The 20,358-nt window shown below is 41.7% G+C and overlaps 11 non-coding genes across 11 annotated transcripts; all 11 read left to right on the top strand.

Annotated features, from left to right (window-relative positions):
• The first annotated feature begins 118 nt into the window (after nucleotides 1-118).
• Nucleotides 119-237, top strand: LOC128628870 (5S ribosomal RNA). The gene has a single exon (XR_008393118.1). It is a non-coding gene; the product is annotated as a 5S ribosomal RNA (ribosomal RNA).
• Nucleotides 238-2,120: 1,883 nt separating this feature from the next.
• On the top strand, nucleotides 2,121-2,239 carry LOC128628869 (5S ribosomal RNA). Its single transcript, XR_008393117.1, has one exon. It is a non-coding gene; the product is annotated as a 5S ribosomal RNA (ribosomal RNA).
• Nucleotides 2,240-4,127: 1,888 nt separating this feature from the next.
• Nucleotides 4,128-4,246, top strand: LOC128628868 (5S ribosomal RNA). The gene has a single exon (XR_008393116.1). It is a non-coding gene; the product is annotated as a 5S ribosomal RNA (ribosomal RNA).
• A 1,903-nt stretch (nucleotides 4,247-6,149) lies between these two features.
• LOC128628867 (5S ribosomal RNA) lies at nucleotides 6,150-6,268 on the top strand. Its single transcript, XR_008393115.1, has one exon. It is a non-coding gene; the product is annotated as a 5S ribosomal RNA (ribosomal RNA).
• A 1,879-nt stretch (nucleotides 6,269-8,147) lies between these two features.
• Nucleotides 8,148-8,266, top strand: LOC128628866 (5S ribosomal RNA). The gene has a single exon (XR_008393114.1). It is a non-coding gene; the product is annotated as a 5S ribosomal RNA (ribosomal RNA).
• Nucleotides 8,267-10,146: 1,880 nt separating this feature from the next.
• On the top strand, nucleotides 10,147-10,265 carry LOC128628864 (5S ribosomal RNA). The gene has a single exon (XR_008393112.1). It is a non-coding gene; the product is annotated as a 5S ribosomal RNA (ribosomal RNA).
• A 1,900-nt stretch (nucleotides 10,266-12,165) lies between these two features.
• On the top strand, nucleotides 12,166-12,284 carry LOC128628863 (5S ribosomal RNA). The gene has a single exon (XR_008393111.1). It is a non-coding gene; the product is annotated as a 5S ribosomal RNA (ribosomal RNA).
• Nucleotides 12,285-14,164: 1,880 nt separating this feature from the next.
• LOC128628862 (5S ribosomal RNA) lies at nucleotides 14,165-14,283 on the top strand. The gene has a single exon (XR_008393110.1). It is a non-coding gene; the product is annotated as a 5S ribosomal RNA (ribosomal RNA).
• Nucleotides 14,284-16,177: 1,894 nt separating this feature from the next.
• LOC128628861 (5S ribosomal RNA) lies at nucleotides 16,178-16,296 on the top strand. Its single transcript, XR_008393109.1, has one exon. It is a non-coding gene; the product is annotated as a 5S ribosomal RNA (ribosomal RNA).
• Nucleotides 16,297-18,174: 1,878 nt separating this feature from the next.
• LOC128628860 (5S ribosomal RNA) lies at nucleotides 18,175-18,293 on the top strand. Its single transcript, XR_008393108.1, has one exon. It is a non-coding gene; the product is annotated as a 5S ribosomal RNA (ribosomal RNA).
• Nucleotides 18,294-20,187: 1,894 nt separating this feature from the next.
• Nucleotides 20,188-20,306, top strand: LOC128628859 (5S ribosomal RNA). The gene has a single exon (XR_008393107.1). It is a non-coding gene; the product is annotated as a 5S ribosomal RNA (ribosomal RNA).
• The last annotated feature ends 52 nt before the right edge of the window (nucleotides 20,307-20,358 follow it).

Here is a 20,358-nt window from a genome sequence, read left to right as displayed (position 1 = left end):
TTGGTTTGGACGAAAGGTTTGTACTCGCCGTACGATTGCAAATCAGCAAGTGAGTGAATCGAGAACGACTTGGGCTTCAGCCTACAGTATAAATAGGCCGTAGTGCAGCTAGTCTCTCGCTTACGGCCATACCACCCTGAGAACGCCCGATCTCGTCCGATCTCGGAAGCTAAGCAGGGTCGGGCCTGGTTAGTACTTGGATGGGAGACCGCCTGGGAATACCAGGTGCTGTAAGCTTTTCCCTCTTCAAAGTCTCCACTGCAACTTTTCAAAGGAGAAATATTTTTGCAACTTTCACGAAATTATTAGTACACAAACACGCGATGGAGAGACACATCTGACAAAAATCCAAACTAACTCATTCAACTGAGCAGAAAATTCTTTTAGAACCACAAAATTATCTCCACGTCATTCATGTTGCCTTCATTTCGGTCTTTCGTCAGGCTTTCCTTTCTTTAGGCGCCTATTCCCCCATGTTGCTCATTTCTCTAGCTCTGTATGTGCGAAGATTCGACGGGCTTCCAATCGCAGATATAATAGGCGAAATTCTTGATGATATTTCTCTTGTGATTATTTTGCCTATTATTAGGATGTTTTTTCTGCTTCTAGTACAAGCAGTAATCTATTACTATTGCATTAAGAACCTTATTTATTCACGATCATCACCAGTTTCTGTCACCATGCCACGACAGTGCCATATACACATTTCATTTGCCTATGTGCTACTGCAACTTTGCACGATGACACTCCCTGACACTGTACATGGCAGCAGCGGATTGCTCTTCGTCATTGTCAGTAGAAATTCTGCTATTCTGATTCAACGCCCTATTATTCGTGTGACTGCAGTGTCACATTTGTATGATTTGCACTCAGAGACGATGCGCTGTGTCAATTACTCGCACCTGCAACGGGGTATTGCTCATTTCTTCAGTTATCTACAGTATTCTTTTCTTTCTAGATATGTACCACTCATATAATGACAGGAGATGCAAACCTAATTTCCATGTAATCTTAGGATGACAAGAAACATATCCTCTTCTGTCTATTCAATTCAAAATGTACAGTTTTACATTTATCATCTAGTTACTGTTAATACATTTACTTTCCTTCCTTCAATCAGCTATATAGATTTATTCACACGTTTGTTTGTCTGTTTATTTTTTCTCTTTTTTCATAGTGTCTTTTGAGTATCCTTTTACTTCCATCAATTTTTCCCAATTCCTTCCTTTATTTTCTGCATTTCACCACACGTAGGCTACTGGTGCGTGATTCTTTCTTTTTATAGCATGATCGGCAACCACATTGAGCATGCACTGTTTGTGCACATCATTCAGTCATGATGGCCATGAAAGCTCGTTTCTGCAGATGGTAAGGGAAACTCGGCATTCTGTGTGTTTTTCAGTGGTGTTAAATCGTGGCCTTTTGATTCAGCTCATTTCAAAACATCCGACTGAAGTTTCCAGTTGGAGCACTTGTGGAAGTCCCTTTTGATAGACTCGTCTAACGAACGCTGTAAATTAAGAGAGCGAGAGAGAGAGAGAGAGAGAGAGAGAGATTGCTCGATTCAACAGGCCACACACTCCAGCTCACTTGGTGGCGGTAATGCGCCCAACTCCTGAATCGGCCTAAAACATCAAAGAAGAGCGCAGGCGCTCGGCTCTTGTAGTCGCAGTGGCCGTTTAATTGTCGGTTTGATTGTTTTTTTAACGCACTAATAATTGATCAAGAAAAGTATTGTGGAAGTAGGCCTAGCTGTAAATACACTGTTCATGGTCAGCCTCCCTTCTCTTCCAGCAATTTGATATCTGATGACAATTTATTTATTTATTTATTTAATAAAGGCGTACCTGGCATTAGAATGAAGCAAGAAGCTAAGATGCAGTGTTCCTTTTGAAAAAATGTAGGGAAATAAAGATGAGTGAACGTGCAGTAAAGTGGTATTAAACCCATGAGCTGGAGAGCCATGTGCTCGTGCATGTGTGCAGGAGGTGAGACAGATTCCTTGGTTTGGACGAAAGGTTTGTACTCGCCGTACGATTGCAAATCAGCAAGTGAGTGAATCGAGAACGACTTGGGCTTCAGCCTACAGTATAAATAGGCCGTAGTGCAGCTAGTCTCTCGCTTACGGCCATACCACCCTGAGAACGCCCGATCTCGTCCGATCTCGGAAGCTAAGCAGGGTCGGGCCTGGTTAGTACTTGGATGGGAGACCGCCTGGGAATACCAGGTGCTGTAAGCTTTTCCCTCTTCAAAGTCTCCACTGCAACTTTTCAAACGAGAAATATTTTTGCAACTTTCACGAAATTATTAGTACACAAACACGCGATGGAGAGACACATCTGACAAAAATCCAAACTAACTCATTCAACTGAGCAGAAAATTCTTTTAGAACCACAAAATTATCTCCACGTCATTCATGTTGCCTTCATTTCGGTCTTTCGTCAGGCTTTCCTTTCTTTAGGCGCCTATTCCCCCATGTTGCTCATTTCTCTAGCTCTGTATGTGCGAAGATTCGACGGGCTTCCAATCGCAGATATAATAGGCGAAATTCTTGATGATATTTCTCTTGTGATTATTTTGCCTATTATTAGGATGTTTTTTCTGCTTCTAGTACAAGCAGTAATCTATTACTATTGCATTAAGAACCTTATTTATTCACGATCATCACCAGTTTCTGTCACCATGCCACGACAGTGCCATATACACATTTCATTTGCCTATGTGCTACTGCAACTTTGCACGATGACACTCCCTGACACTGTACATGGCAGCAGCGGATTGCTCTTCGTCATTGTCAGTAGAAATTCTGCTATTCTGATTCAACGCCCTATTATTCGTGTGACTGCAGTGTCACATTTGTATGATTTGCACTCAGAGACGATGCGCTGTGTCAATTACTCGCACCTGCAACGGGGTATTGCTCATTTCTTCAGTTATCTACAGTATTCTTTTCTTTCTAGATATGTACCACTCATATAATGACAGGAGATGCAAACCTAATTTCCATGTAATCTTAGGATGACAAGAAACATATCCTCTTCTGTCTATTCAATTCAAAATGTACAGTTTTACATTTATCATCTAGTTACTGTTAATACATTTACTTTCCTTCCTTCAATCACCTATATAGATTTATTCACACGTTTGTTTGTCTGTTTATTTTTTCTCTTTTTTCATAGTGTTTTTTGAGTATCCTTTTACTTCCATCAATTTTTCCCAATTCCTTCCTTTATTTTCTGCATTTCCCCACACGTAGGCTACTGGTGCGTGATTCTTTCTTTTTATAGCATGATCGGCAACCACATTGAGCATGCACTGTTTGTGCACATCATTCAGTCATGATGGCCATGAAAGCTCGTTTCTGCAGATGGTAAGGGAAACTCGGCATTCTGTGTGTTTTTCAGTGGTGTTAAATCGTGGCCTTTTGATTCAGCTCATTTCAAAACATCCGACTGAAGTTTCCAGTTGGAGCACTTGTGGAAGTCCCTTTTGATAGACTCGTCTAACGAACGCTGTAAATTAAGAGAGCGAGAGAGAGAGAGAGAGAGAGAGAGAGAGAGAGAGAGATTGCTCGATTCAACAGGCCACACACTCCAGCTCACTTGGTGGCGGTAATGCGCCCAACTCCTGAATCGGCCTAAAACATCAAAGAAGAGCGCAGGCGCTCGGCTCTTGTAGTTGCAGTGGCCGTTTAATTGTCGGTTTGATTGTTTTTTAACGCACTAATAATTGATCAAGAAAGGTATTGTGGAAGTAGGCCTAGCTGTAAATACACTGTTCATGGTCAGCCTTCCTTCTCTTCCAGCAATTTGATATCTGATGACAATTTATTTATTTATTTAATAAAGGCGTACCTGGCATTAGAATGAAGCAAGAAGCTAAGATGCAGTGTTCCTTTTGAAAAAATGTAGGGAAATAAAGATGAGTGAACGTGCAGTAAAGTGGTATTAAACCCATGAGCTGGAGAGCCATGTGCTCGTGCATGTGTGCAGGAGGTGAGACAGATTCCTTGGTTTGGACGAAAGGTTTGTACTCGCCGTACGATTGCAAATCAGCAAGTGAGTGAATCGAGAATGACTTGGGCTTCAGCCTACAGTATAAATAGGCCGTAGTGCAGCTGGTCTCTCGCTTACGGCCATACCACCCTGAGAACGCCCGATCTCGTCCGATCTCGGAAGCTAAGCAGGGTCGGGCCTGGTTAGTACTTGGATGGGAGACCGCCTGGGAATACCAGGTGCTGTAAGCTTTTCCCTCTTCAAAGTCTCCACTGCAACTTTTCAAACGAGAAATATTTTTGCAACTTTCACGAAATTATTAGTACACAAACACGCGATGGAGAGACACATCTGACAAAAATCCAAACTAACTCATTCAACTGAGCAGAAAATTCTTTTAGAACCACAAAATTATCTCCACGTCATTCATGTTGCCTTCATTTCGGTCTTTCGTCAGGCTTTCCTTTCTTTAGGCGCCTATTCCCCCATGTTGCTCATTTCTCTAGCTCTGTATGTGCGAAGATTCGACGGGCTTCCAATCGCAGATATAATAGGCGAAATTCTTGATGATATTTCTCTTGTGATTATTTTGCCTATTATTAGGATGTTTTTTCTGCTTCTAGTACAAGCAGTAATCTATTACTATTGCATTAAGAACCTTATTTATTCACGATCATCACCAGTTTCTGTCACCATGCCCCGACAGTGCCATATACACATTTCATTTGCCTATGTGCTACTGCAACTTTGCACGATGACACTCCCTGACACTGTAGATGGCAGCCGCGGATTGCTCTTCGTCATTGTCAGTAGAAATTCTGCTATTCTGATTCAACGCCCTATTATTCGTGTGACTGCAGTGTCACATTTGTATGATTTGCACTCAGAGACGATGCGCTGTGTCAATTACTCGCACCTGCAACGGGGTATTGCTCATTTCTTCAGTTATCTACAGTATTCTTTTCTTTCTAGATATGTACCACTCATATAATGACAGGAGATGCAAACCTAATTTCCATGTAATCTTAGGATGACAAGAAACATATCCTCTTCTGTCTATTCAATTCAAAATGTACAGTTTTACATTTATCATCTAGTTACTGTTAATACATTTACTTTCCTTCCTTCAATCAGCTATATAGATTTATTCACACGTTTGTTTGTCTGTTTATTTTTTCTCTTTTTTTCATAGTGTCTTTTGAGTATCCTTTTACTTCCATCAATTTTTCCCAATTCCTTCCTTTATTTTCTGCATTTCACCACACGTAGGCTACTGGTGCGTGATTCTTTCTTTTTATAGCATGATCGGCAACCACATTGAGCATGCACTGTTTGTGCACATCATTCAGTCATGATGGCCATGAAAGCTCGTTTCTGCAGATGGTAAGGGAAACTCGGCATTCTGTGTGTTTTTCAGTGGTGTTAAATCGTGGCCTTTTGATTCAGCTCATTTCAAAACATCCGACTGAAGTTTCCAGTTGGAGCACTTGTGGAAGTCCCTTTTGATAGACTCGTCTAACGAACGCTGTAAATTAAGAGAGCGAGAGAGAGAGAGAGAGAGAGAGAGAGAGAGAGAGAGAGAGAGAGAGAGAGATTGCTCGATTCAACAGGCCACACACTCCAGCTCACTTGGTGGCGGTAATGCGCCCAACTCCTGAATCGGCCTAAAACATCAAAGAAGAGCGCAGGCGCTCGGCTCTTGTAGTTGCAGTGGCCGTTTAATTGTCGGTTTGATTGTTTTTTAACGCACTAATAATTGATCAAGAAAGGTATTGTGGAAGTAGGCCTAGCTGTAAATACACTGTTCATGGTCAGCCTTCCTTCTCTTCCAGCAATTTGATATCTGATGACAATTTATTTATTTATTTAATAAAGGCGTACCTGGCATTAGAATGAAGCAAGAAGCTAAGATGCAGTGTTCCTTTTGAAAAAATGTAGGGAAATAAAGATGAGTGAACATGCAGTAAAGTGGTATTAAACCCATGAGCTGGAGAGCCATGTGCTCGTGCATGTGTGCAGGAGGTGAGACAGATTCCTTGGTTTGGACGAAAGGTTTGTACTCGCCGTACGATTGCAAATCAGCAAGTGAGTGAATCGAGAACGACTTGGGCTTCAGCCTACAGTATAAATAGGCCGTAGTGCAGCTGGTCTCTCGCTTACGGCCATACCACCCTGAGAACGCCCGATCTCGTCCGATCTCGGAAGCTAAGCAGGGTCGGGCCTGGTTAGTACTTGGATGGGAGACCGCCTGGGAATACCAGGTGCTGTAAGCTTTTCCCTCTTCAAAGTCTCCACTGCAACTTTTCAAACGAGAAATATTTTTGCAACTTTCACGAAATTATTAGTACACAAACACGCGATGGAGAGACACATCTGACAAAAATCCAAACTAACTCATTCAACTGAGCAGAAAATTCTTTTAGAACCACAAAATTATCTCCACGTCATTCATGTTGCCTTCATTTCGGTCTTTCGTCAGGCTTTCCTTTCTTTAGGCGCCTATTCCCCCATGTTGCTCATTTCTCTAGCTCTGTATGTGCGAAGATTCGACGGGCTTCCAATCGCAGATATAATAGGCGAAATTCTTGATGATATTTCTCTTGTGATTATTTTGCCTATTATTAGGATGTTTTTTCTGCTTCTAGTACAAGCAGTAATCTATTACTATTGCATTAAGAACCTTATTTATTCACGATCATCACCAGTTTCTGTCACCATGCCCCGACAGTGCCATATACACATTTCATTTGCCTATGTGCTACTGCAACTTTGCACGATGACACTCCCTGACACTGTAGATGGCAGCCGCGGATTGCTCTTCGTCATTGTCAGTAGAAATTCTGCTATTCTGATTCAACGCCCTATTATTCGTGTGACTGCAGTGTCACATTTGTATGATTTGCACTCAGAGACGATGCGCTGTGTCAATTACTCGCACCTGCAACGGGGTATTGCTCATTTCTTCAGTTATCTACAGTATTCTTTTCTTTCTAGATATGTACCACTCATATAATGACAGGAGATGCAAACCTAATTTCCATGTAATCTTAGGATGACAAGAAACATATCCTCTTCTGTCTATTCAATTCAAAATGTACAGTTTTACATTTATCATCTAGTTACTGTTAATACATTTACTTTCCTTCCTTCAATCAGCTATATAGATTTATTCACACGTTTGTTTGTCTGTTTATTTTTTCTCTTTTTTTCATAGTGTCTTTTGAGTATCCTTTTACTTCCATCAATTTTTCCCAATTCCTTCCTTTATTTTCTGCATTTCACCACACGTAGGCTACAGGTGCGTGATTCTTTCTTTTTATAGCATGATCGGCAACCACATTGAGCATGCACTGTTTGTGCACATCATTCAGTCATGATGGCCATGAAAGCTCGTTTCTGCAGATGGTAAGGGAAACTCGGCATTCTGTGTGTTTTTCAGTGGTGTTAAATCGTGGCCTTTTGATTCAGCTCATTTCAAAACATCCGACTGAAGTTTCCAGTTGGAGCACTTGTGGAAGTCCCTTTTGATAGACTCGTCTAACGAACGCTGTAAATTAAGAGAGCGAGAGAGAGAGAGAGAGAGAGAGATTGCTCGATTCAACAGGCCACACACTCCAGCTCACTTGGTGGCGGTAATGCGCCCAACTCCTGAATCGGCCTAAAACATCAAAGAAGAGCGCAGGCGCTCGGCTCTTGTAGTTGCAGTGGCCGTTTAATTGTCGGTTTGATTGTTTTTTAACGCACTAATAATTGATCAAGAAAAGTATTGTGGAAGTAGGCCTAGCTGTAAATACACTGTTCATGGTCAGCCTCCCTTCTCTTCCAGCAATTTGATATCCGATGACAATTTATTTATTTATTTATTTAATAAAGGCGTACCTGGCATTAGAATGAAGCAAGAAGCTAAGATGCAGTGTTCCTTTTGAAAAAATGTAGGGAAATAAAGATGAGTGAACGTGCAGTAAAGTGGTATTAAACCCATGAGCTGGAGAGCCATGTGCTCGTGCATGTGTGCAGGAGGTGAGACAGATTCCTTGGTTTGGACGAAAGGTTTGTACTCGCCGTACGATTGCAAATCAGCAAGTGAGTGAATCGAGAACGACTTGGGCTTCAGCCTACAGTATAAATAGGCCGTAGTGCAGCTGGTCTCTCGCTTACGGCCATACCACCCTGAGAACGCCCGATCTCGTCCGATCTCGGAAGCTAAGCAGGGTCGGGCCTGGTTAGTACTTGGATGGGAGACCGCCTGGGAATACCAGGTGCTGTAAGCTTTTCCCTCTTCAAAGTCTCCACTGCAACTTTTCAAACGAGAAATATTTTTGCAACTTTCACGAAATTATTAGTACACAAACACGCGATGGAGAGACACATCTGACAAAAATCCAAACTAACTCATTCAACTGAGCAGAAAATTCTTTTAGAACCACAAAATTATCTCCACGTCATTCATGTTGCCTTCATTTCGGTCTTTCGTCAGGCTTTCCTTTCTTTAGGCGCCTATTCCCCCATGTTGCTCATTTCTCTAGCTCTGTATGTGCGAAGATTCGACGGGCTTCCAATCGCAGATATAATAGGCGAAATTCTTGATGATATTTCTCTTGTGATTATTTTGCCTATTATTAGGATGTTTTTTCTGCTTCTAGTACAAGCAGTAATCTATTACTATTGCATTAAGAACCTTATTTATTCACGATCATCACCAGTTTCTGTCACCATGCCCCGACAGTGCCATATACACATTTCATTTGCCTATGTGCTACTGCAACTTTGCACGATGACACTCCCTGACACTGTAGATGGCAGCCGCGGATTGCTCTTCGTCATTGTCAGTAGAAATTCTGCTATTCTGATTCAACGCCCTATTATTCGTGTGACTGCAGTGTCACATTTGTATGATTTGCACTCAGAGACGATGCGCTGTGTCAATTACTCGCACCTGCAACGGGGTATTGCTCATTTCTTCAGTTATCTACAGTATTCTTTTCTTTCTAGATATGTACCACTCATATAATGACAGGAGATGCAAACCTAATTTCCATGTAATCTTAGGATGACAAGAAACATATCCTCTTCTGTCTATTCAATTCAAAATGTACAGTTTTACATTTATCATCTAGTTACTGTTAATACATTTACTTTCCTTCCTTCAATCAGCTATATAGATTTATTCACACGTTTGTTTGTCTGTTTATTTTTTCTCTTTTTTTCATAGTGTCTTTTGAGTATCCTTTTACTTCCATCAATTTTTCCCAATTCCTTCCTTTATTTTCTGCATTTCACCACACGTAGGCTACTGGTGCGTGATTCTTTCTTTTTATAGCATGATCGGCAACCACATTGAGCATGCACTGTTTGTGCACATCATTCAGTCATGATGGCCATGAAAGCTCGTTTCTGCAGATGGTAAGGGAAACTCGGCATTCTGTGTGTTTTTCAGTGGTGTTAAATCGTGGCCTTTTGATTCAGCTCATTTCAAAACATCCGACTGAAGTTTCCAGTTGGAGCACTTGTGGAAGTCCCTTTTGATAGACTCGTCTAACGAACGCTGTAAATTAAGAGAGCGAGAGAGAGAGAGAGAGAGAGAGATTGCTCGATTCAACAGGCCACACACTCCAGCTCACTTGGTGGCGGTAATGCGCCCAACTCCTGAATCGGCCTAAAACATCAAAGAAGAGCGCAGGCGCTCGGCTCTTGTAGTCGCAGTGGCCGTTTAATTGTCGGTTTGATTGTTTTTTTAACGCACTAATAATTGATCAAGAAAAGTATTGTGGAAGTAGGCCTAGCTGTAAATACACTGTTCATGGTCAGCCTCCCTTCTCTTCCAGCAATTTGATATCTGATGACAATTTATTTATTTATTTATTTAATAAAGGCGTACCTGGCATTAGAATGAAGCAAGAAGCTAAGATGCAGTGTTCCTTTTGAAAAAATGTAGGGAAATAAAGATGAGTGAACGTGCAGTAAAGTGGTATTAAACCCATGAGCTGGAGAGCCATGTGCTCGTGCATGTGTGCAGGAGGTGAGACAGATTCCTTGGTTTGGACGAAAGGTTTGTACTCGCCGTACGATTGCAAATCAGCAAGTGAGTGAATCGAGAACGACTTGGGCTTCAGCCTACAGTATAAATAGGCCGTAGTGCAGCTAGTCTCTCGCTTACGGCCATACCACCCTGAGAACGCCCGATCTCGTCCGATCTCGGAAGCTAAGCAGGGTCGGGCCTGGTTAGTACTTGGATGGGAGACCGCCTGGGAATACCAGGTGCTGTAAGCTTTTCCCTCTTCAAAGTCTCCACTGCAACTTTTCAAACGAGAAATATTTTTGCAACTTTCACGAAATTATTAGTACACAAACACGCGATGGAGAGACACATCTGACAAAAATCCAAACTAACTCATTCAACTGAGCAGAAAATTCTTTTAGAACCACAAAATTATCTCCACGTCATTCATGTTGCCTTCATTTCGGTCTTTCGTCAGGCTTTCCTTTCTTTAGGCGCCTATTCCCCCATGTTGCTCATTTCTCTAGCTCTGTATGTGCGAAGATTCGACGGGCTTCCAATCGCAGATATAATAGGCGAAATTCTTGATGATATTTCTCTTGTGATTATTTTGCCTATTATTAGGATGTTTTTTCTGCTTCTAGTACAAGCAGTAATCTATTACTATTGCATTAAGAACCTTATTTATTCACGATCATCACCAGTTTCTGTCACCATGCCACGACAGTGCCATATACACATTTCATTTGCCTATGTGCTACTGCAACTTTGCACGATGACACTCCCTGACACTGTACATGGCAGCAGCGGATTGCTCTTCGTCATTGTCAGTAGAAATTCTGCTATTCTGATTCAACGCCCTATTATTCGTGTGACTGCAGTGTCACATTTGTATGATTTGCACTCAGAGACGATGCGCTGTGTCAATTACTCGCACCTGCAACGGGGTATTGCTCATTTCTTCAGTTATCTACAGTATTCTTTTCTTTCTAGATATGTACCACTCATATAATGACAGGAGATGCAAACCTAATTTCCATGTAATCTTAGGATGACAAGAAACATATCCTCTTCTGTCTATTCAATTCAAAATGTACAGTTTTACATTTATCATCTAGTTACTGTTAATACATTTACTTTCCTTCCTTCAATCACCTATATAGATTTATTCACACGTTTGTTTGTCTGTTTATTTTTTCTCTTTTTTCATAGTGTTTTTTGAGTATCCTTTTACTTCCATCAATTTTTCCCAATTCCTTCCTTTATTTTCTGCATTTCACCACACGTAGGCTACTGGTGCGTGATTCTTTCTTTTTATAGCATGATCGGCAACCACATTGAGCATGCACTGTTTGTGCACATCATTCAGTCATGATGGCCATGAAAGCTCGTTTCTGCAGATGGTAAGGGAAACTCGGCATTCTGTGTGTTTTTCAGTGGTGTTAAATCGTGGCCTTTTGATTCAGCTCATTTCAAAACATCCGACTGAAGTTTCCAGTTGGAGCACTTGTGGAAGTCCCTTTTGATAGACTCGTCTAACGAACGCTGTAAATTAAGAGAGCGAGAGAGAGAGAGAGAGAGAGAGAGAGAGAGAGAGAGAGAGAGAGATTGCTCGATTCAACAGGCCACACACTCCAGCTCACTTGGTGGCGGTAATGCGCCCAACTCCTGAATCGGCCTAAAACATCAAAGAAGAGCGCAGGCGCTCGGCTCTTGTAGTTGCAGTGGCCGTTTAATTGTCGGTTTGATTGTTTTTTAACGCACTAATAATTGATCAAGAAAAGTATTGTGGAAGTAGGCCTAGCTGTAAATACACTGTTCATGGTCAGCCTCCCTTCTCTTCCAGCAATTTGATATCCGATGACAATTTATTTATTTATTTATTTAATAAAGGCGTACCTGGCATTAGAATGAAGCAAGAAGCTAAGATGCAGTGTTCCTTTTGAAAAAATGTAGGGAAATAAAGATGAGTGAACGTGCAGTAAAGTGGTATTAAACCCATGAGCTGGAGAGCCATGTGCTCGTGCATGTGTGCAGGAGGTGAGACAGATTCCTTGGTTTGGACGAAAGGTTTGTACTCGCCGTACGATTGCAAATCAGCAAGTGAGTGAATCGAGAACGACTTGGGCTTCAGCCTACAGTATAAATAGGCCGTAGTGCAGCTGGTCTCTCGCTTACGGCCATACCACCCTGAGAACGCCCGATCTCGTCCGATCTCGGAAGCTAAGCAGGGTCGGGCCTGGTTAGTACTTGGATGGGAGACCGCCTGGGAATACCAGGTGCTGTAAGCTTTTCCCTCTTCAAAGTCTCCACTGCAACTTTTCAAACGAGAAATATTTTTGCAACTTTCACGAAATTATTAGTACACAAACACGCGATGGAGAGACACATCTGACAAAAATCCAAACTAACTCATTCAACTGAGCAGAAAATTCTTTTAGAACCACAAAATTATCTCCACGTCATTCATGTTGCCTTCATTTCGGTCTTTCGTCAGGCTTTCCTTTCTTTAGGCGCCTATTCCCCCATGTTGCTCATTTCTCTAGCTCTGTATGTGCGAAGATTCGACGGGCTTCCAATCGCAGATATAATAGGCGAAATTCTTGATGATATTTCTCTTGTGATTATTTTGCCTATTATTAGGATGTTTTTTCTGCTTCTAGTACAAGCAGTAATCTATTACTATTGCATTAAGAACCTTATTTATTCACGATCATCACCAGTTTCTGTCACCATGCCCCGACAGTGCCATATACACATTTCATTTGCCTATGTGCTACTGCAACTTTGCACGATGACACTCCCTGACACTGTAGATGGCAGCCGCGGATTGCTCTTCGTCATTGTCAGTAGAAATTCTGCTATTCTGATTCAACGCCCTATTATTCGTGTGACTGCAGTGTCACATTTGTATGATTTGCACTCAGAGACGATGCGCTGTGTCAATTACTCGCACCTGCAACGGGGTATTGCTCATTTCTTCAGTTATCTACAGTATTCTTTTCTTTCTAGATATGTACCACTCATATAATGACAGGAGATGCAAACCTAATTTCCATGTAATCTTAGGATGACAAGAAACATATCCTCTTCTGTCTATTCAATTCAAAATGTACAGTTTTACATTTATCATCTAGTTACTGTTAATACATTTACTTTCCTTCCTTCAATCAGCTATATAGATTTATTCACACGTTTGTTTGTCTGTTTATTTTTTCTCTTTTTTTCATAGTGTCTTTTGAGTATCCTTTTACTTCCATCAATTTTTCCCAATTCCTTCCTTTATTTTCTGCATTTCACCACACGTAGGCTACTGGTGCGTGATTCTTTCTTTTTATAGCATGATCGGCAACCACATTGAGCATGCACTGTTTGTGCACATCATTCAGTCATGATGGCCATGAAAGCTCGTTTCTGCAGATGGTAAGGGAAACTCGGCATTCTGTGTGTTTTTCAGTGGTGTTAAATCGTGGCCTTTTGATTCAGCTCATTTCAAAACATCCGACTGAAGTTTCCAGTTGGAGCACTTGTGGAAGTCCCTTTTGATAGACTCGTCTAACGAACGCTGTAAATTAAGAGAGCGAGAGAGAGAGAGAGAGAGAGAGATTGCTCGATTCAACAGGCCACACACTCCAGCTCACTTGGTGGCGGTAATGCGCCCAACTCCTGAATCGGCCTAAAACATCAAAGAAGAGCGCAGGCGCTCGGCTCTTGTAGTCGCAGTGGCCGTTTAATTGTCGGTTTGATTGTTTTTTTAACGCACTAATAATTGATCAAGAAAAGTATTGTGGAAGTAGGCCTAGCTGTAAATACACTGTTCATGGTCAGCCTCCCTTCTCTTCCAGCAATTTGATATCTGATGACAATTTATTTATTTATTTATTTAATAAAGGCGTACCTGGCATTAGAATGAAGCAAGAAGCTAAGATGCAGTGTTCCTTTTGAAAAAATGTAGGGAAATAAAGATGAGTGAACGTGCAGTAAAGTGGTATTAAACCCATGAGCTGGAGAGCCATGTGCTCGTGCATGTGTGCAGGAGGTGAGACAGATTCCTTGGTTTGGACGAAAGGTTTGTACTCGCCGTACGATTGCAAATCAGCAAGTGAGTGAATCGAGAACGACTTGGGCTTCAGCCTACAGTATAAATAGGCCGTAGTGCAGCTAGTCTCTCGCTTACGGCCATACCACCCTGAGAACGCCCGATCTCGTCCGATCTCGGAAGCTAAGCAGGGTCGGGCCTGGTTAGTACTTGGATGGGAGACCGCCTGGGAATACCAGGTGCTGTAAGCTTTTCCCTCTTCAAAGTCTCCACTGCAACTTTTCAAACGAGAAATATTTTTGCAACTTTCACGAAATTATTAGTACACAAACACGCGATGGAGAGACACATCTGACAAAAATCCAAACTAACTCATTCAACTGAGCAGAAAATTCTTTTAGAACCACAAAATTATCTCCACGTCATTCATGTTGCCTTCATTTCGGTCTTTCGTCAGGCTTTCCTTTCTTTAGGCGCCTATTCCCCCATGTTGCTCATTTCTCTAGCTCTGTATGTGCGAAGATTCGACGGGCTTCCAATCGCAGATATAATAGGCGAAATTCTTGATGATATTTCTCTTGTGATTATTTTGCCTATTATTAGGATGTTTTTTCTGCTTCTAGTACAAGCAGTAATCTATTACTATTGCATTAAGAACCTTATTTATTCACGATCATCACCAGTTTCTGTCACCATGCCACGACAGTGCCATATACACATTTCATTTGCCTATGTGCTACTGCAACTTTGCACGATGACACTCCCTGACACTGTACATGGCAGCAGCGGATTGCTCTTCGTCATTGTCAGTAGAAATTCTGCTATTCTGATTCAACGCCCTATTATTCGTGTGACTGCAGTGTCACATTTGTATGATTTGCACTCAGAGACGATGCGCTGTGTCAATTACTCGCACCTGCAACGGGGTATTGCTCATTTCTTCAGTTATCTACAGTATTCTTTTCTTTCTAGATATGTACCACTCATATAATGACAGGAGATGCAAACCTAATTTCCATGTAATCTTAGGATGACAAGAAACATATCCTCTTCTGTCTATTCAATTCAAAATGTACAGTTTTACATTTATCATCTAGTTACTGTTAATACATTTACTTTCCTTCCTTCAATCACCTATATAGATTTATTCACACGTTTGTTTGTCTGTTTATTTTTTCTCTTTTTTCATAGTGTTTTTTGAGTATCCTTTTACTTCCATCAATTTTTCCCAATTCCTTCCTTTATTTTCTGCATTTCACCACACGTAGGCTACTGGTGCGTGATTCTTTCTTTTTATAGCATGATCGGCAACCACATTGAGCATGCACTGTTTGTGCACATCATTCAGTCATGATGGCCATGAAAGCTCGTTTCTGCAGATGGTAAGGGAAACTCGGCATTCTGTGTGTTTTTCAGTGGTGTTAAATCGTGGCCTTTTGATTCAGCTCATTTCAAAACATCCGACTGAAGTTTCCAGTTGGAGCACTTGTGGAAGTCCCTTTTGATAGACTCGTCTAACGAACGCTGTAAATTAAGAGAGCGAGAGAGAGAGAGAGAGAGAGAGAGAGAGAGAGAGAGAGATTGCTCGATTCAACAGGCCACACACTCCAGCTCACTTGGTGGCGGTAATGCGCCCAACTCCTGAATCGGCCTAAAACATCAAAGAAGAGCGCAGGCGCTCGGCTCTTGTAGTTGCAGTGGCCGTTTAATTGTCGGTTTGATTGTTTTTTAACGCACTAATAATTGATCAAGAAAAGTATTGTGGAAGTAGGCCTAGCTGTAAATACACTGTTCATGGTCAGCCTCCCTTCTCTTCCAGCAATTTGATATCCGATGACAATTTATTTATTTATTTATTTAATAAAGGCGTACCTGGCATTAGAATGAAGCAAGAAGCTAAGATGCAGTGTTCCTTTTGAAAAAATGTAGGGAAATAAAGATGAGTGAACGTGCAGTAAAGTGGTATTAAACCCATGAGCTGGAGAGCCATGTGCTCGTGCATGTGTGCAGGAGGTGAGACAGATTCCTTGGTTTGGACGAAAGGTTTGTACTCGCCGTACGATTGCAAATCAGCAAGTGAGTGAATCGAGAACGACTTGGGCTTCAGCCTACAGTATAAATAGGCCGTAGTGCAGCTGGTCTCTCGCTTACGGCCATACCACCCTGAGAACGCCCGATCTCGTCCGATCTCGGAAGCTAAGCAGGGTCGGGCCTGGTTAGTACTTGGATGGGAGACCGCCTGGGAATACCAGGTGCTGTAAGCTTTTCCCTCTTCAAAGTCTCCACTGCAACTTTTCAAACGAGAAATATTTTTGCAACTTTCACGAAATTATTAGTACACAAACACGCGATGGAGAGACACATCTGACAAAAATCCAAACTAACTCATTCAACTGAGCAGAAAATTCTTTTAGAACCACAAAATTATCTCCACGTCATTCATGTTGCCTTCATTTCGGTCTTTCGTCAGGCTTTCCTTTCTTTAGGCGCCTATTCCCCCATGTTGCTCATTTCTCTAGCTCTGTATGTGCGAAGATTCGACGGGCTTCCAATCGCAGATATAATAGGCGAAATTCTTGATGATATTTCTCTTGTGATTATTTTGCCTATTATTAGGATGTTTTTTCTGCTTCTAGTACAAGCAGTAATCTATTACTATTGCATTAAGAACCTTATTTATTCACGATCATCACCAGTTTCTGTCACCATGCCCCGACAGTGCCATATACACATTTCATTTGCCTATGTGCTACTGCAACTTTGCACGATGACACTCCCTGACACTGTAGATGGCAGCCGCGGATTGCTCTTCGTCATTGTCAGTAGAAATTCTGCTATTCTGATTCAACGCCCTATTATTCGTGTGACTGCAGTGTCACATTTGTATGATTTGCACTCAGAGACGATGCGCTGTGTCAATTACTCGCACCTGCAACGGGGTATTGCTCATTTCTTCAGTTATCTACAGTATTCTTTTCTTTCTAGATATGTACCACTCATATAATGACAGGAGATGCAAACCTAATTTCCATGTAATCTTAGGATGACAAGAAACATATCCTCTTCTGTCTATTCAATTCAAAATGTACAGTTTTACATTTATCATCTAGTTACTGTTAATACATTTACTTTCCTTCCTTCAATCAGCTATATAGATTTATTCACACGTTTGTTTGTCTGTTTATTTTTTCTCTTTTTTTCATAGTGTCTTTTGAGTATCCTTTTACTTCCATCAATTTTTCCCAATTCCTTCCTTTATTTTCTGCATTTCACCACACGTAGGCTACTGGTGCGTGATTCTTTCTTTTTATAGCATGATCGGCAACCACATTGAGCATGCACTGTTTGTGCACATCATTCAGTCATGATGGCCATGAAAGCTCGTTTCTGCAGATGGTAAGGGAAACTCGGCATTCTGTGTGTTTTTCAGTGGTGTTAAATCGTGGCCTTTTGATTCAGCTCATTTCAAAACATCCGACTGAAGTTTCCAGTTGGAGCACTTGTGGAAGTCCCTTTTGATAGACTCGTCTAACGAACGCTGTAAATTAAGAGAGAGAGAGAGAGAGAGAGAGAGAGATTGCTCGATTCAACAGGCCACACACTCCAGCTCACTTGGTGGCGGTAATGCGCCCAACTCCTGAATCGGCCTAAAACATCAAAGAAGAGCGCAGGCGCTCGGCTCTTGTAGTCGCAGTGGCCGTTTAATTGTCGGTTTGATTGTTTTTTTAACGCACTAATAATTGATCAAGAAAAGTATTGTGGAAGTAGGCCTAGCTGTAAATACACTGTTCATGGTCAGCCTCCCTTCTCTTCCAGCAATTTGATATCTGATGACAATTTATTTATTTATTTATTTAATAAAGGCGTACCTGGCATTAGAATGAAGCAAGAAGCTAAGATGCAGTGTTCCTTTTGAAAAAATGTAGGGAAATAAAGATGAGTGAACGTGCAGTAAAGTGGTATTAAACCCATGAGCTGGAGAGCCATGTGCTCGTGCATGTGTGCAGGAGGTGAGACAGATTCCTTGGTTTGGACGAAAGGTTTGTACTCGCCGTACGATTGCAAATCAGCAAGTGAGTGAATCGAGAACGACTTGGGCTTCAGCCTACAGTATAAATAGGCCGTAGTGCAGCTAGGCTCTCGCTTACGGCCATACCACCCTGAGAACGCCCGATCTCGTCCGATCTCGGAAGCTAAGCAGGGTCGGGCCTGGTTAGTACTTGGATGGGAGACCGCCTGGGAATACCAGGTGCTGTAAGCTTTTCCCTCTTCAAAGTCTCCACTGCAACTTTTCAAACGAGAAATATTTTTGCAACTTTCACGAAATTATTAGTACACAAACACGCGATGGAGAGACACATCTGACAAAAATCCAAACTAACTCATTCAACTGAGCAGAAAATTCTTTTAGAACCACAAAATTATCTCCACGTCATTCATGTTGCCTTCATTTCGGTCTTTCGTCAGGCTTTCCTTTCTTTAGGCGCCTATTCCCCCATGTTGCTCATTTCTCTAGCTCTGTATGTGCGAAGATTCGACGGGCTTCCAATCGCAGATATAATAGGCGAAATTCTTGATGATATTTCTCTTGTGATTATTTTGCCTATTATTAGGATGTTTTTTCTGCTTCTAGTACAAGCAGTAATCTATTACTATTGCATTAAGAACCTTATTTATTCACGATCATCACCAGTTTCTGTCACCATGCCACGACAGTGCCATATACACATTTCATTTGCCTATGTGCTACTGCAACTTTGCACGATGACACTCCCTGACACTGTACATGGCAGCAGCGGATTGCTCTTCGTCATTGTCAGTAGAAATTCTGCTATTCTGATTCAACGCCCTATTATTCGTGTGACTGCAGTGTCACATTTGTATGATTTGCACTCAGAGACGATGCGCTGTGTCAATTACTCGCACCTGCAACGGGGTATTGCTCATTTCTTCAGTTATCTACAGTATTCTTTTCTTTCTAGATATGTACCACTCATATAATGACAGGAGATGCAAACCTAATTTCCATGTAATCTTAGGATGACAAGAAACATATCCTCTTCTGTCTATTCAATTCAAAATGTACAGTTTTACATTTATCATCTAGTTACTGTTAATACATTTACTTTCCTTCCTTCAATCACCTATATAGATTTATTCACACGTTTGTTTGTCTGTTTATTTTTTCTCTTTTTTCATAGTGTTTTTTGAGTATCCTTTTACTTCCATCAATTTTTCCCAATTCCTTCCTTTATTTTCTGCATTTCACCACACGTAGGCTACTGGTGCGTGATTCTTTCTTTTTATAGCATGATCGGCAACCACATTGAGCATGCACTGTTTGTGCACATCATTCAGTCATGATGGCCATGAAAGCTCGTTTCTGCAGATGGTAAGGGAAACTCGGCATTCTGTGTGTTTTTCAGTGGTGTTAAATCGTGGCCTTTTGATTCAGCTCATTTCAAAACATCCGACTGAAGTTTCCAGTTGGAGCACTTGTGGAAGTCCCTTTTGATAGACTTGTCTAACGAACGCTGTAAATTAAGAGAGCGAGAGAGAGAGAGAGAGAGAGAGAGAGAGAGAGAGAGAGATTGCTCGATTCAACAGGCCACACACTCCAGCTCACTTGGTGGCGGTAATGCGCCCAACTCCTGAATCGGCCTAAAACATCAAAGAAGAGCGCAGGCGCTCGGCTCTTGTAGTTGCAGTGGCCGTTTAATTGTCGGTTTGATTGTTTTTTAACGCACTAATAATTGATCAAGAAAAGTATTGTGGAAGTAGGCCTAGCTGTAAATACACTGTTCATGGTCAGCCTCCCTTCTCTTCCAGCAATTTGATATCCGATGACAATTTATTTATTTATTTATTTAATAAAGGCGTACCTGGCATTAGAATGAAGCAAGAAGCTAAGATGCAGTGTTCCTTTTGAAAAAATGTAGGGAAATAAAGATGAGTGAACATGCAGTAAAGTGGTATTAAACCCATGAGCTGGAGAGCCATGTGCTCGTGCATGTGTGCAGGAGGTGAGACAGATTCCTTGGTTTGGACGAAAGGTTTGTACTCGCCGTACGATTGCAAATCAGCAAGTGAGTGAATCGAGAACGACTTGGGCTTCAGCCTACAGTATAAATAGGCCGTAGTGCAGCTGGTCTCTCGCTTACGGCCATACCACCCTGAGAACGCCCGATCTCGTCCGATCTCGGAAGCTAAGCAGGGTCGGGCCTGGTTAGTACTTGGATGGGAGACCGCCTGGGAATACCAGGTGCTGTAAGCTTTTCCCTCTTCAAAGTCTCCACTGCAACTTTTCAAACGAGAAATATTTTTGC

This window comes from Ictalurus punctatus, chromosome 20, assembly GCF_001660625.3.
Source record: "Ictalurus punctatus breed USDA103 chromosome 20, Coco_2.0, whole genome shotgun sequence".
Lineage (NCBI taxonomy): Eukaryota > Metazoa > Chordata > Actinopteri > Siluriformes > Ictaluridae > Ictalurus > Ictalurus punctatus.
Note: the sequence above shows the minus strand (reverse complement) of the source record. Positions and strands in the feature narration are given on the sequence as shown.